The sequence below is a fragment of the Eurosta solidaginis genome, chromosome 5 (genome assembly GCF_040869045.1).
Source record: "Eurosta solidaginis isolate ZX-2024a chromosome 5, ASM4086904v1, whole genome shotgun sequence".
Lineage (NCBI taxonomy): Eukaryota > Metazoa > Arthropoda > Insecta > Diptera > Tephritidae > Eurosta > Eurosta solidaginis.
The window spans coordinates 206559196-206577344 of record NC_090323.1 but is presented as its reverse complement, the minus strand read 5'-3'; the positions used below and the strand labels follow the sequence as shown (position 1 = coordinate 206577344).

Below are 18149 nucleotides of genomic sequence, written 5' to 3'. Positions count from 1 at the left end.
TGTACGATATGGGTATCAAATGAAAGGTGTTAATGAGTATTTTAAAAAGGAGTGGGCCTTAGTTCTATATGTGGACGCCTTTTCGAGATATCGCCATAAACGTGGACCAGGGGTGACTCTAGAATGTGTTTGTACGATATGGGTATCAAATTAAAGGTATTAATGAGGGTTTTAAAAGGGAGTGGCCTTTAGTTGTTTATGTGAAGGCGTTTTCGAGATATCGACCAAAATGTGGACCAGGGTGAACCAGAACATCATCTGTCGGGTACCGCTAATTTATTTATATATGTAATACCACGAACAGTATTCCTTCCAAGATTCCAAGGGCTTTTGATTTCGCCCTGCAAAACTTTTTTATTTTCTTCTACTTAATATGGTAGGTGTCACACCCATTTTACCAAGTTTTTTTCTAAAGTTATATTTTGCGTCAATAGACCAATACAATTACCATGTTTCATCCCTTTTTTCGTATTTGGTATATAATTATGGCATTTTTTTCATTTTTCGTAATTTTCAATATGGAAAAAGTGGGCGTGGCCATAGTCGGATTTCGGCCATTTTTTACACCAATACAAAGTGAGTTCAGATAAGTACGTGAACTGAGTTTAGTAAAGATACATCGATTTTTGCTCAAGTTATCGTGTTAACGGCCGAGCGGAAGGACAGACGGTCGACTGTGTATAAAAACTGAGCGTGGCTTCAACCGATTTCGCCCTTTTTCACAGAAAACAGTTATGGTCCTAGAATCTAAGCCTCTACCAAATTTCACAAGGATTGGTAAATTTTTGTTCGACTTATGGCATTAAAAGTATCCTAGACAAATTAAATGAAAAAGGGCGGAGCCACGCCCATTTTGAAATTTTCTTTTATTTTTGTATTTTGTTGCAGCATATCATTACTGGAGTTGAATGTTGACATAATTTACTTATATACTGTACAGATATTAACTTTTCTTTTAAAATTTGAATTTAAAACAATTTTTTTAAAAAGGGGGCGTGGTCGTTCTCCGATTTTGCTAATTTTTATTAAGCAGACATATAGTAATAAGAGTAACGTTACTGCCAAATTTCATCATGATATCTTCAACGACTGCCAAATTACAGCTTGCAAAACTTCTAAATTACCTTCTTTTAAAAGCGGGCGGTGCCACGCCCATTGTCCAAAATTTTACTAGTTTTTTATTATGCGTCATAAGTTCAACTCACCTACCAAGTTTCATCGCTTAATCCGTATTTGGTAATGAATTATCGCACTTTTTCGATTTTTCGAAATTTTCGATATCGAAAAAGTGGGCGTGGTTATTGTCCGATATCGTTCATTTTAAATAGCGACCTGAGATGAGTGCCCAGGAATCTACATACCAAATTTCGTCAAGATACCTCAAAATTTACTCAAGTTATCTTGTTAACGGACAGACGGACGGACGGACGGACATGGCTCAATCGAATTTTTTTTTGATACTGATGATTTTGATATATGGAAGTCTATATCTATCTCGATTCCTTTATACCTGTACAACCAACCGTTATCCAAACAAAGTTAATATACTCTGTGAGCTCTGGTCAACTGAGTATAAAAATAACAAACTTAATAAATTGAATACATTAAAATAAAGATATTATAAATAAATAAAGGTGTACCGATGCTTTGTATCGTCCCGTGTTTTAAATACACCATAAACTAAATACATAAAGGTGTACCGATGCTTTGCATCGTCCCGTGTTTTAAATACACCATAAACTAAATGAACATAAAATACAGTCCATTAAACTAATAATTTATAAAATAATAAATTTAAAAACTGCTTGGTTGCAGTGGGCTTTGAACCCGCTACACCAAACGTTTGAGCCGGGTACGTCATCTACTGTGCCACGACTCATACACCTACAAGTACGTCAAATTACTCCCTTATAACTAACATTAAACTGCTCGCCCTCAACTGCCCCACGCTTAGCTAGAAATCCTTCAACGTTCGGAAATTGTTCATGCCTATTATCTATTTTCAAATTGTTAGATTATGATGATTTGACAAACAAAAATCAGGAAACATCATACTGTGAAGACTATTTCCGCGTCTCGATGTACATTCCTCTTCTGGAAAATATATAGAAGATTTGAAAATTCGATTTTCTCCAGAAGTTTTGTCTGGCTTTCAGATATGATCATTGCTCCCGAAGAATATAAAAGATACCATAACGATTGAAATTTCAAATTTAATTCAATGTTTAACACAGCGGTTCTCAACACTTTTTAAGCTTCTTTACTTAAGACTTCAAGAAGAAATTACTCATTGCCAATATTTTTGGAAGCAAAAGACAGCCGAAAATTCTCAAACCACCTCAGGTATACCAACTAACGCTGTGGTAACTTTCGGTTATAACCGAACATTATATACTCAGCGTGAGTTTCAATGATACAGTTCTTTTCAGGTAAATGATTTTTTATTATTTTGTTACAAGGGATTTATTTTTGGAGGGTCTAGAAATGTTATGTAATGCTTGATCGGAATAAGGGCGTGGCATGACCCGTAAAAATAATGTATCTCAAATATCGTAGATACAAAACTGTTTTTCGCTATAATATAGCTTATTATTCCAGTCTACGACCCTTTTAAACACCCTTTATATATAAAAGTGTGCGTGGTCTTTAACCAATTTTGGTTATCTTCACTCAGTCTATATAATTTAGCAAGGATAGTGTCTCTGCAAAATTTCAATGTAATATCTTTAACGGCTTTTGATTTAGAGCTTGTTAAACTTCCACCAAATTTTCTTCTTTTGAATGTGGTGGTGCCACGCTCATATTCCAAAATTTTTCGAAATTTATGTTTTATTTATTTATTTTTGTATGCTAATGGCTTACCGGTATTCGTTTTTGAATTATCTAATTTTTTCCATTTTTCTAAATTTTCGATATCGACAAAGTGGGCGTGATTTTCGTCCGATTTCGTTCATTTTCAATTCTAATCTATGCTGGGTCCAGATAAGCCCGTATACCGAACTTGGTGAAGATATCTCAATATTGACTTAAGTTATCGTGTTATCGGACGGACAGATGGACAGACGGACGGACATGACTTAATCAAATTTTTTTTCGATAGTGATGATTTTGATATGTGGAAGTCTATATCCTATACCACGTCAACAGGAATCAGTTTTGGTGTTCTATACGACAGCATGACACTAGTAATACGCGTCCAAAAATATCGAGAGAGGTGTCAAAAGACGCGTATTGACCTCGACAGCAATAATCCGAAGGCGGAACATATACATTTTTGGGTTGTCAAGAGATATTTGCGAAAGAAATTGAACATTTTCATGTGGTTGTTGTAGTTTTGAAGATTTTGTGATACCCACAAAAAAAATTGTGAACATAAATGTTTTGCGCGGATATAGTTTTGGGGTAATTCTTTACTTTAGGGTACAACTGCTAAAACTCGTCCAAAAATATCGGGAGAGTTGTCAAAATATGCGCTTTGGACCCAGGATCACGAATCCGAAAGCGGAAATTGGAAATTTTATTTCTTATCGGAGATATTTACAAACAAAATAGAAAACTTTCTTGTGGTTGTGGTAATTTTAATTATTTTGTGAACCCACAAGAAAAACTGTGGGTAAAAGTGTTTTGCGCGGATATAGATTTGCTCTCCAAACCGGTGTTGGACCCACCCAGGGTAATTTTTTATAAGCGCGACCGAAGGCCGCCAATGCAGAAAGGTTTTCTGCGCAAAAATACTATGGATTCTATCCCCCGGTTTCGGAGCGCTCCGGGGCCATTTCGCGGTTTTTTGGAAATATCTTTTGACAGAAATAAAATTGAAATTTCCGCTTTCGGATTTGTGGTTCTGGGATCAAAACGCGTCTTTTGACATCTCTCTCGCAGTGTCATGCTGTCATATAGAATTACCTCAGTTTTATATTCTTCCCTGTGGATTGTTTTGCGAATAATAAACTCTGCGTAATTTTTTGGGACATCTACTGTTATTCAGTCGCAGCTTAAGTAACTTGCTCATTGTATTGGTTCATAGCATAGAAGCGATTTGTTCCTGTGATGAGAGCTATGTTTGAGTCTGTGATTGGTAACGGGAAATAAATGCTGTCACAGGCAATCAGTCACGAATATTCCTTGTCAGCTGTCGCTGATGTGTACTGTGATATTTCAGTAGCTGTGACAAAATCACAGCTACGCGGATATTTGCCAACTCTACCGTTATCCAATCAAGGTTAATATACTCTGTGTGCAAAGCATGCTGAGTATAAAAATTTCATTTGTATAAGAGCTGCAAGTCACAGAATCTTTTTCAAAACATTTTCCTGCTATGTTTTATTATACAAATGTGATTGCTTATTGGTAGAGCAAGCTAGTGTTATGCGGCAGTTACCCACGAACGTACGTAGAAAAAACGTGTCAGCTGACACGACCTATCTTATGAGTGTGCAATGTAAACGAAAACTCACCGACGTGCAACGCCCGTACGTACGTAGCCCGGAACGTAGAAATCAAAACAATTTTGATTTTTTCCGTAAGAACGTGTCAGCTGATCGCTATCTCACTAGACAGAGTTGCCTAATAAACTTTTGTGCGCTAATTTTTGACCGTTTGCACTTTTATGCAAAAACACCTAATTAAAGTTTGAAAAATTGTGAAAATAATTCGAAATAATTATGTAAAAGTGCAGATTATAAATATGTAATCTATTTATACTTATTTAATATTTATTCCGGCCTTTTACAATATCAAAAATTAAATTGGAAAAAGTTGATGTTTCCATAAGCATGCATGCAAGCTGGCCAATGGCAACAGTGCTTTGTTGTAAACAATACACACACAAATATGTTATGTACATGTACACAGACGCACACATTGATTCCTACGGGCTTGAGAATTCGGTCAAACGTGCTTCGTACGACAAACGTCCGTACGTACGGCACACGTCGGTGGGTAACTGCCGCATAATCCGTGGCACGTTGGTTTGAATTGTGGTCACTGCCCACTAGATTTTTCTTTTTTTGTTATAACAGCAAGTCTAGACCATTTCTTGTTTAAAATTTAAATCCAGGACGTATTACGCGTTACGATCAGTGGCTGAAAATTATTTTCAATCATGCGATAACTATGCAATTTGTCAAGCAATTCCTAAAAATTATAATAAGCTATGGATCTAAAGAGTACTATATGTCGCTATCTGGCATATGTCATAAATCCCATCCACATTTTAGAGCTATTGTGATTTAAAAAACGACTTTCGATCATGGACCATAATACGTAATATGGGCCCAGTTCTGCCAATTCATTTTCAGGATCGCCATTTTACTTTAAATTTGAAACTTAATTTGGTTTGATCATATATGTAGTGTACAAAAGTTTCAGATTTAACATCACACTGTTTACAGTGAGTGTAGGCGATAAATATGTCATTATATCATATAAAAAAATAAATAAATGTAAGGCGAGATAACCTCCGAAGAGATCTAATGCCGAGCTTCTCTTCCAATTTGCGTCGTGCTCCTCTTGAGTTTCCCTACAAATTGGCCGGACGGGACCTACATGATTTTATGCCAACTCCGAACGGCATCTGCAAGGCAGATGAGTTTTCACTGAGAGCTTTTCATGGCAGAAATACACCCGGAGCGCTTGCCAAACACTGCCGAGGGGCGACCCCGCTTAGAAAAATTTTCTTCTAATTGAAAAACCTTATTTCTAAAATTTTTGATGTTGCTTTGCCCGGGGTTTGAACCCAGGGCATCCGGTGTGATAGGAGGAGCACGCTACCGTCACACCACGGTGGCCGCCATTATATCATAATTCACGTTTTAATTGATCAGGTTTGAATGAACTTTTAGTGCTAAAACTGGTTGCTTATCGGTTTGTTTCTCACTATTCCTGTATTCAATTAAATACAGTTGGGTCAAAGAGGATAAATACAATAAGAGCCGTCACTCGTTATTTTTTTTGGCATTTACTCGATGTATACTGAGAGGTAGTCGCTACTTTTTTTTTGGGCGAGATGTTTATAAATGTCTTCTATACATTTCCGTGGGGTATTTGTGTTTATTTTTCGACTGTATTTAATTAATTTATTTAATTCTCTTTCCAAAAATCACAGTTGCACAACGGGCCTACACGGCAAGGGTAAATGCGAGACAATTAAAAATGTCCCTCTCAGAAAACCTTCGGTATCAATTTTTTCAATTTCCAGAGAGATACTCGCCACAAAATAACGAGTGACGGCTCTTATTGTATTTATCCTCTTTGGTTGGGTGATGCCCAAAGCTTTTATATAACACCTCACAGTAACAATGTGGTGATAATGTGGAAGATGGTACTAATGAAGTTCAGCTAAAGTGATAGTTATAAAAGTATTGAATTCAAATAAGTATTTGTTGATGTTATGTGCATAGCTGAGGTAGAATTCTTACATATAATTTCGAGTTACTCGTTCCTTTAGCACCGTCATAAGTGCTACAGGGCATATGCGACTAAGCTAAGACTACCCGCCTGTCTACCAAGTGAGTTATGGTGTATGCGCGTGTATCTTCTGTATAGATAAATAATTTTTATTTTTTTATTTTTTAGGTGTGTTGTTGGGGGGGGGGGGGGGGGGGGGGGGGTGTTTCCATTGCTTAGAAATTCGCTTAAGTATAAATCAGCGTCAAAGCAGTGCTGTAAATTGCTAGTATTATTTAGTTTCGTACAGTGAATATTTTCGTCATATTCCATGAAATTTTTATACATTTTATAAAAAGGTATATGAACTTTGTTCTCATGTGTATTAAAAGATGAAGATATAGATGTCCACCCGCTCAATACATGAAGAAACGCGGTGGATGTCCAACCAAGCAGAAAAGGCAAAAACTGGAGCAGTGCTGCAAAGTGTAAACGCTGATATAAAAATCTTATAACAATAGACTTCTGAAGTTGGCCGTAACATTCACAACGAGGAGACTGTAGGCACGTGATAGAAATTCAGGGATCAAGTAGTTGTAAGAAAATCTACACGGCTTAAATTTTGAGCCTAAATCTGAAACTTTTTTGTATTACATACATCTATGACCAAACCGAATTTGGTTTAAAATTTGGATTATAACAGTTTCCTGAAAATAAGCTGACAGAAATTGGTGTCAGATTTCAGAGAAGTCTTCGCGTGTATTAAAAAAAGCACCAAGAACTCGCCAACTAATGTTTTTAGATTAACTAGAGCTCGCTGAGGGGTTGGAGTTGAGACACAACATAGGTAAATTTACAGGAAACAAACCACTTTGGCCTTGTTGAGATGAGCTTCGTTGGCTTGTAAACTGTAAGAACCCATAATGACAAGTTAATATTTTTAATATTTTATTTTTATTGCCATAGATTTTTAAATGATGTTTTATACGTATCTGTTTCATAAAAATGCGATGGGTAGTAGATAACAATGTGTAGCGATAGATAAAATTTCGATCTCGATAACTTTTTGATTAGAAATCGATAACTTTTCGACAGCAAATTGAATACTTATTGATAACAAATCGATAACTTTTTGTTAATGTATCGACAATCTTTCGATCAACAAAATATAATTTATCTATAATATACCGATAACAAATTGATAACTTGTGTTAGCAAATCGATAAAATTGGTAAAAACCCGATAAGTTTTCGTTAATCAAATCGTTAACTTTTGATAACATATCAGCACTTTTCGATAAGTAATCGATAACATTTATATAGTAAATCGACATCTTTTCGATACTCGTTAGCAAAAAATCGACAACTCACTGATAACCTTTGTTATCGAAAGCAAATCGCTAACTCGTCTATACCTCGTCGATAACACACTTCTAACAAATTAACAACTCATCCAGAAGGAATGGATAGCTGACCATAACCCCTCGATAACAATAAAAACGATACAATAAATACGCCGTCCGATTTTTATTTCCTGCCCGTTCTTTCTTTTCTTTTCCTCCCTTTTATTGCTTTGCCCTTATGTTCGCTCATATCAACTCAACCACGTACATACATTGTCCTCATGTTACTCTACAGTGTAACCATTGCACTTACGTTTACATTTTGTATTTCCATTTGCAGCATACCAATACCTACAGCTACCTACTCATTACAACTCACAGAGGACAATTCGATCCTAGTATCAGACAACTTTTCTCTCTCTCTATTAGAATTACTTAAAACATTTATATTATACATATGTGCTACAACTTCGGATAGCTTTAAAATATGGTATGTGAATATATCTGGGTCACAGCAGCCTCAAAGATTTGACTCTAGTGTGGGTGTATTCCCCTTCATGGCCCGAGAAAATTTTCAAAATATCAGCTGAGATATTTATTGTACAAACGACCAAATACGTCAAAAAATCAAAGTTGCTTCTACAGTTTAAAGATTATCCTAGATATCATTAGGGGGACTCATGTAACCGTATAAATGCCTTATAAAGTGTGTAAACGTATAAATTTATCTAGTGCGTAAACGAGCTGTCAAATTTTGTATGAAAAATCATTTACACAGTTTGCATAAATTTACGCGCACATTTCATTGTGTAAACGCGGTAAACTCAAAGGAATGCAACCTTGCAGACATTACACCAGGCATTTTCATCAGAAATCTCCAACATCAGCAAGTAAAGGCGTTTTAGTTTTGATTTTTGACTTAATCTTGGCATTTTTTAATTTGTATAACAATCAAAAAAATTTTGTTTGGCAATAATACAGCTGATAAACAATCAAGTTTATCAAGAATATTACTAGGTGCGTTCATATAACCGCGTGTGTAAATGGATATAATTTTACACCTTATAAGTTTATATGCTTTCATGAGTCCTCCTCCTATTATCCAATTTTCAAAAGTTTAGTTGCCAACTCCGAAAAACAAAGCCGGGTCTGTGAAAAGGTTTCTAATAAGTATAGCACCATTTGTCCCACTGTACTTTACTGCTATACGGCATTGGAGTACAAAGTAGCGATTATGGATGATGCACGCTGATTTCTCATGCTTATTTGTGAATGCATGTGCAAGTGCAAAAATTGTGGCTGCGGAAGTAGTTATTCAATTAGTTAAACTATTTATAGCAATAACACAGTTATAGCGGCTTACGAGTGGTCACTTTTGACCTTAAGGGGCATACATTGCTTAAGTACGCATTATTCACGTCAATTATATAAAAATGTAAGTAGATATGTATGTAGCACAACGACTGAGAGAAGTGAATAGCAAATAAAATGCTAAAATGGCAACAATTAATTTGGAATCTTATTTTTACCCTTTTAAACACTTTTATGCTTTTTGAAGTGTAACTTCTTAGCGTTCGTTGAGATTATTCGAATGATGAAAACACTTACAAGGTATAACCGTTCTCTCTTCTGGTCGACCATAATTAATTTTTTTAAGCTTTTGCGCAATTTAATCTTTGAAAATCAATCTCTCAAATCTCGGAAATAAAAAAATAAACATAATAAAATATTTAAATTTGTTTTTGTTGTAGAAGAAACACAAATATGTACGTGTACAATTGATATAGCTGACCATTTTCCCACTCCCGGGCTTTGAAGAGATTTACAAGGCATAATCGAAACAACAGTCGCCTTGTCCGTCCTGATGGTTCGTTGTTTAAATTTTTCCCAAATTATTAAATAAATTATAAATTAAAAATTGCTTCAAATTATTTTATTCATATATTTAAAAAAACCATAAGGGCAACCCCCGCTTAATTCATGCAAATAGTGAACATTTTTTCATTACGGAAAAACGTCAATTATGTCAAAAAAGGTTATATCTTGCGTTTTAGTAATGATTGTTCGTATAAATTAAATCAAATAGTAAAGAATAAAAAGAATTTTTATGAAAAAAAATAAAAGACGCAAATTAGAAGAGAAGCTCAGCCCTAATCTACTCGCATCCCGGTGAAACCTTTGATAACAATTCAAAATTGCCTGATAATGATTACGGTTTGGCGGATGGCGGTTTTCGAAATGGTTCCATCGCAATATGCCAGTAAATGTTTCTTTCTTTTCAGTTTCTCTTAGAAAATATGATAATTGAAATTCAATTATTATAAGCCGGTGTTAAGCTCATGAATTCTTAAATATAAGTATACTCGGAGGTAAATCATGAAAATCATACCTACTTTCGAAAGGGGTTGCCATATGCTCCAAAACTTATTTATTTAACTGTCAATTTCGATTACATATTGTGTGACAAAGCTAAATAACGCCCATATAATATCGGGGTCTCAGTACTTACGATGGTAGAATAAGACGCCGAATAAGAGTTGCCACCTGTTTAAAAATTTCAAGTGGCCGTAATGACAACTTTTACGTATCATACGAAAGAAGCTTTAAAACAGATTCAGATGCTTCAAAACAGAAATATTTTACAGTAGTTGCCGGAGTTGCCACCTGTTCTTTAATTATACCTTTCATGAACATGAAATGGTATATTAACTTTGGTCCGATGTTTGTAACGTTGAGAAATATAGAAGATAGACTCACCATTAAGTATACCGAATTGATCAGGGCGACGAACTGAGTTGATATAGCCATATCCGTCTGTCCGTCCGCCTGTCTGTTTGAACGCAAACTAGTCCCTAAAATTTTGAGATATCTCAATCAAATTTGGCACACGGATGTATTTTTGTATTATATTAGACATTTGTCGGATCCGGTAGGATCGGACGACTATAACATATATCTCCCATACAACCGATCGTTCGGATAAGACGATTTTGGTCATTCCTGCCGCAATTTAGAAAGTATAAACGTGGAACTCGGTGATATATATTTTAATATATCATAAAAGATATTCTGAAAAATCACTTTGATCGGAGCTATATATAGTATATATCCCATACAACTGATCGTTCAGATATTTATTTATTCTAATATATCATAGAAGATTTCATGAAAAAATCATTTCGATCGGAGCTATATATAATATATATCCCATACAACCGATCGTTCAGAAAAGGGGGTTTTTTGCCATTTTTTTATATTTATCTTAAAATCGTTTAGGTATGTACATCTGTTCACTATATATTTCTTATCTTATACATCCGATTATTTAGAGATTACGAACGGGATAAGATTATTGTTCAGCCCCATTCATGAAAGGTATGAAGTCTTCGGCACAGCCGAAGACAGCCCCATCCTTACTTGTTTTAATTAAAAAATGCGTTTGCGAAAAAAAACAGATAAATGCCAATCAGGCACAGGGAAAATTGTTTTTTGAAAGTTCCTACAAATAAATATTTTTTTAGACCTGCCAACTGTTCCATAATTAAACCGTGACACAGTAATAGTAACATGAAAATTATAGCTACTGGAAAAATTTGTTTGGATAACTTTAATAATGAGTAGAGTTGCCACCTGTTGTACAGTTAAATGTTTTGGAACGAAATAGGTGAGCTAAAAAAATATATATGACATAAAGAGCTGCTTTACTTCTGTTGAAAGTGGAATCAACTGATCGTTTCGAAATTGTATATTTCGAACTTTTTATTTTTTTATTTATGTATTTATTTGTTATTTCTCGCCTAATTTTTCAATTTGTATGCGCTGCGACACGAAATATAAATTTTAATTTTCGAGGAATTGATTTTGTAGTTAGAAATGTATACATTTTCATACATACATACATATATATGTAAAAATGCAAATACATTTTTTCGAAAATACGTGCGAAAAGAGAAATAATAAAACGTGAAATGGAGAAAAATTAAAAAAAAAGCACAAATCAAAACAAACCAAAATCATTTATAATCAAAGCAACAACAACAAAATTACGCGTAAATAAAAATGTATGTATGTATGGTTACATATGTATGGGTGCTCTCTATAGTGAACACACCAAACTAGTACGACAAAATACTAGTTTAAAAGTGGCAATTTCTGACTGTTTCCAAACTAGTCCAAAAAGCCAAACTTGTACCCACAAATGTATGTATTTCAATATTTTGGTTATTAATGAAGTTAGAAAAATCATAGTAAGCCCTTTTATTTTAAATTCGCTGATAGCAAATTGGTAACCCTGTGATAAGAAAACGATAGCAAAATGTAGCTTTTTTACAGCATATCCATAACTTTTTGATAACAAATCTATCACTCTAAGATAATAAATCGACAGCTTTTCGATAAAAAATAGTTAACTTTCCGATAAAAATCAATAAGTAATCGATAACTTTTCGATAAGAAACTGGTTACACGTCAACAACAAATTTAAAACACTCAGACAGCAAATAGATAGCTTTCCAATAACTTTTCGTTAACATTTCGGGAACTTTCTGATAACGAATCAATAAATGTCTAAAAACAAATTTATAGCTTTGCGATAGCAAACCGATAATTTTTGACAGCACATCTATAACTTGTCAATAACTAATCGAAAACTCATCGATAAAAAGTCTATAGCACATCCATCCACCTTTGTTAAAGTTAAGAAATTGAAAACATTTCGACAACTCGTATAGACCTCGTCCATACAACGCTATAAGAAACCTCTCCTTTCCTTTCTTCTATTTTACTTTGCTTTCCTGGTCTTGCCCTGCATTGATTTACTGTATGATTTCGCTGATATTCCGTACATTGCTCCGTAGCGTAATGGGCTTCAGTGTAATGACTACACTTACGCTTACATTCTGGATTCCCCCATAATGCAAATCAATACAACATACTAAGCCTGCACTTATATGACATACTCCCCCTTATAGCATACCACTTTATTCATCTTACGCTTATATTCATGATTCTCCCATACCGTGAGCAAAGATATAAACAGCGGGTTAGGGGGCTTAGAATATATCCGCGGTAGGTATGCCTGCCGTAAGAGGCGACTAAAACACCAAATTAGTTACAACCCCTTGAAGCACAATTCTCCCAAGGGGTTGCCAGCGCAATATATAGCTTCTCCAACCCAATTGTCAACCTCACCTATCCGTGGCGAATCCTGTTACATTAATAGCCGAGGCTCTGGCGACCACGAACTCCTGATGGATCTAGTGTGTGGGAGGGCGTTATGGCCTAGAAGGTTTCATGTGGTCATACCAAATCGTTCCCGAGATGGGCTAGTACCTAATGGTGCTTGTTAACGGAATGTACCAGATCTGCAACCATCAACATCGATAACACTCCCCAAGCCCTTCGGGGACAAAGGACCACCCGACATAGGACCATCAACATCGATAACACTCCCAAGGGCCTTCGGGGTGTGTTCTTATCGCTACAACAACAACAAAAACAACAAAACAAACATAGTTTCATCAATATGTAATTTGGCGAATCGCAATACATAGTAGCCAGCTGCTTTTATGATGATTTATGTTGATTTGAGGTTCCTTATTAATTGTGGACTCGTTTACAACTACTTGGTTGGTTTGACTGCTGTGCTTAAATGCATAAATTCCAAGTGTTAGTGAGACAATAACTGATTGGATTGGTTTGTGGGAGTGTCGCGCGGGTCGTACATCGGCAAAATGGTGAACGGGCGGCCGTACCCGTCATTAGTGGGCTTACCGGCTGACTGGTTGGTTGTTGGGTTGTTTTGTTTAGTTCTTTGGGCCATTATTTACTGTTTTCAACATTATTATTGTCTTAATAATAATTTTTTTAAACGTATTATTTTTGCCCAAGTGGTTGTGTGCTCGTACGTAATACATACATACATACATTAATACATACATACATACATATAAATATTAAACTGAAAACATTAACGCGCTAAACAAGGGAGGTGACTTGTGGCGCGGTTTTAAAAGAATTCCGATTTCAGTATTTGTTGAATTGAGTTTCATGCCGGTTCGTCAATTAGTCTGTTATTTCAACGCCACCCAACAGTACAAAAAAAAAAGCACAAGACGACATGCACAGGCACGTGTATATGAAACGTTCAATTTTTAATTTTTGAATTTATTTGAAAAACAAAAAAAAATATATTTGAAATATTTGGCAGACAAGTTTAAATGGCCAGTGATTGAAAAAAAAGATGTATAGAATAAGTCAATGGTCAAAGCGTGTTCATACTATAATCTACGCAAACAAACTACGTCATATGATGACCTCACCCAGTGCCTAATTTAAGGCGCAAAAACGTTAATTAACATTTTTTGCTTGGTTTTGAGGCTTTTTGTTTGGCTGAAAAGTGTAAGGAAGTGTAAAAATGTGATTTGTAGTTATGTAACAAAAGAACATAAGTGAAATAAAAAGAAAATAGCAAAAACAAAAAAGTGAATATAAATATACATATGTACATATATGTATATATATGAAAAAAGATACTTAAAGGCAACAAATACTTAACTGGTGCTTAATGGCCGTCCTACAAGGCGCACCTGTCGCTTCTTCGCTCCGTCAACTGGCGCCAAGGGAGTTTAAATCGTTTCCCACCTGGTCCCTTCAGCGGAGTGGAGGCAGCCCTCTTCCTCTGCTTTTATAGGTGGGTTCCGATAAAAATACTTTCTTCGCCGGAGCGTCATCATTCATTTGCATAACACGGCCGACTATGTTAATGTCTGCGTAAAGCTCGTACAGCTCATCATTAAATCTTCTTCAGTACTCGCCATCGCCAACGCTTAGAGGTCCGTAAATCTGTCGAGGAACTTTTCTCTCGAACACTGCCAGAGCCGCTTCATCTGATTTTGTGATGATCTATTCTTTTGCACCACATAGCAGCACGAGTACGAATAAGTGACTTGTAGAGCATGATTTTCGTTGGCCGAGAGGGACTTTACTTTTCAATTGATTACCTAGTTCAAAGAAGGTTTTATTGGCAAGATTGATTCTTAGCTGGATTTCAGAGCTGATGTTGTTGTTTGTGTTAATGCCGGTTCCCAAGTAAACGAAGTCTTTTACTATTTCGAAATTATGACTGCCAACAGTAGCGTGGTTGCCAAGGTGCAATGGAGTTGTTACTTTGCTTGAAGACAGGATGTACCTCGTTTTGTCCTCATTCACCACCAAACTCAACATTAACGCTGCTTTCTGGAGTAAGCAGGGTGTTCAGGGCGGTTATATCAATGTCATCAGGCAACCGATAAGACATAACAAAAACGTAGTAAAAAAATTTACAAAAATTCGAAATAAACAATTAAAATATGTAACAAATAATTCAAAGTTAGGCGAACAAATTTTGCCAAGTTTGGTTCATTTCGGTGCTTGTTTGGAGCATCTTTAATTTTTTAGGTCATTTAGTGCCTAGCTAAGTCAGTAAAGTATTTGTTGCCAGTAAAGCAATTCTTATGGTTGCCTAACAATTATAGTCTTTGAATCTGAGTTTCAGTTCATTTACGTGTAATACAAAAAGGGTATGGTACCTTTCACTGCGAATATTGGTTTCCATTACACTCTTTTGGTGAGGTTACGTGAGGTTGAACTGGCCGGTCCATGAGTACCTCTCATAGATTGAATTTGTCTATACACTGAAAGAAATGGTGCTAGTAAAATCAACAAATCGGTTCTGTTGTTCTTGACTTAATGGAGATTCGGTAAAATTGATCTAATTATGGTTAATTCGACCGAGTTCTTTGTCAAGCGAACAAATAAGTTTAGTCATTTCAACAGAAAAGCAACTGTCGCTCTTAAGTTAACAAAATTCTGTAAAATTGACAGATTCCTAATCAATCTAACTGATTTTTTTGTTAACACAACTGATCTAACTGGTCATTTCAACAGCGATCAACAGTAAATTCATGAGCAAATTTCAAAGAGAATTTTACGCTCACTGCGCTCTCTACTTTATACTTATGTATGCTGTGTACTATATGTACGCACATATGTATATGGCGGCCGCCGTGGTGTGATGGTAGCATGCTCCGCCTACCACACCAAAGACCCTGGGTTCACAACCCGCGCAAAGCAACATAAAAATTTTAGAAATAAAGTTTTTCAATTAGAAGAAAATTTTCCTAAGCGGGGTCGCCCCTCGGCACTGTTCGGCAAGCACTTCGAGTGTATTTCTGCCATGAAAAGATCTCATTGAAAACTCATCTGCCTTGCAAATGCCGCAACATTCATTTGACTACTAAAACGGTCAATTGCGAATCAACGATTTGTGCGCAGTTGATTCAACCTCTTGTTGCGATGAATAAAAATTGACAGAAATTGACCCATATTTCTGTTGATTTTACCAGTCTTTTTCTTTCAATGTAGGGTTAGCAGAAATTTGCTCAACGTCTACAGTGAAGCACCCTTTCAAAACCAAAACCTATGTAAGATTTGAAAGCTGTATCACTCCTAATAACTGGGGTCTCAACCCTCTTATAGCCCGCACTTCTTACAGCTGCTATAAAAGACAAGGCCTACTTTAAAAGCATGTGACGCCAGAATGCAGTTTCAGTGAGAATACTATGCTCGTGATGATATGTCCACAGTCCCCTCTCCTTAGCGATTAGAGTAACTTTGTTAGTCTAAGGTCTCAAGATCTGCGAATAATCTACGACACATTGCAGCTCCGCACTAGGCTCCACCCCTCCAGTGGAGCTATTTTCCTCCAATATTTCAACTTTTTTGGTAAGGGTTACTATTTCCGCCTGAAAATCACTACAGTGATCTAGTAGCTAGATGGGAAACATCGATGCACATGGGTATCATCTCATCTTCCATTTGAGCGCCCTTGCGAAAACCTTTCACGTTCGCCCTGTATTTGACGACGGTGTATCCAATTTGTACGAATGGCATGTGCTCAAGCTACCCTGAGGCACTGAGTCTCCCTGCAGTGCTGACACTATGTTCTTCGCAACTAGGTCAACAGGTGCGATATGCAGAATGGAATACAGTGCAGTCGTCGGCGTTGTTTTCAGCCCCCCCCCCCCCCCTTCCCCTTACGATAGCCTACATACGCCCTATAATTTGTACAAATATGTTCTTTTTGGTGCGGTTTTCAAATGGCTTTCTCTAGGTTTATAATTATTCAGTGCTGCGTCTGCCGACCTACCTTTGGTGTACACATGTTGTGTTGAGTAGAACAGATTTTCCTCCATGCTAATGATGCCGTAGCTAGTATCAGAACGTCCTAGTAACGGAGTGTATCGGATTGATATCTGATAAAAGACGGTAACGGCCTCCTTAAGCTTCGGCGATATTTTTATTGTTACAACAACCCGAGTAATTATCATTGGTTAACTTTTTGCTTAAGTCTCAGAAGTCTTGTGACGAAGGCCTAGGGTATCAATATTGTGGTGCTAATATGAAATCCCTTAAGCAGATATGACATAGCACCAGCGAACCTCCGCTGAAGACGCTCCGTCAAAAAAAAGTATTCAGCAGAGGAAGGAGGACATCCCCATAAAAAATTTCTTGAAAAGTGGAAGCACTCGGACGTGAGCCAGAAGATCCTAAAGCGTTTTCTTTTTCTTGATGAAGGCGAGTAGGGATTCAATGGTTGATAAGCGCAATTCACAGTTCCGCTACCCAATTGTCAACCTCACCTACATAAGGCGAATTCTGTTACAAATTTGAATGCATTATACACATATTTAACAGGCTAGGCTTTGACGGCATCAAGCTCCTTATGGTGACCTTGGGTTTGGGGTCGGAATGGTCTGGATATGATCATATTAAATCGTTACCGAGATGGTCGGGCTAGTACCTTAAAGGTGCTTGTTCCCGGAACGTACCGGATCTTTATCCAGCAAAGAACTATCAACTTAGATAACACTTCTCTAAACCTTCGGGGAGTGCCTTTATTGCTACAACATCAACAACAAAATGAGGGCGAGTATTGTCAAATGCGCCCCCATTTTGAAATATTGACTTCACCGGCCTGTGTTATTGAATTATGGCTCCTCTGATTGTTACAACTCATAAGCATTACTTGTACCTAGTTTTCATAGCTTTATATCCTTATCTTCAACTCGAGTTAAAAAGGCATTTTGAAAACAATAAGAAAGTTATAAAAAGTACTGAACTAAATTTATGAAAAACATACCGAGACAAACAATTTTTACAAAAACAAAAAATTCGACATACCCTCACACGCAGAACGCTAGGTGGGGAACGACTTAAGTCGGTATGGGCAATCGTGTAAGTAATTTGTGGTGTAAAAATTCATCATTACAAAACTCGTCAAGCAACAACAACAATAGAAGTAACATGAGCGACAAAAACGGTTGTCAAAACCACAAACGAAGTGCGAGCCGATTTTTCCGGAGATCGCGGAAATCAAAAG

The 18149-nt window shown here is 36.4% G+C and overlaps 1 protein-coding gene across 2 annotated transcripts in view; it reads left to right on the top strand.

Moving 5' to 3' along the window:
• Nucleotides 1-18149, top strand: part of Sarm (sterile alpha and armadillo motif) — a 324081-nt gene that overhangs the window by 8597 nt on the left and 297335 nt on the right. The gene's annotated exons all lie outside the window — the stretch shown is intronic.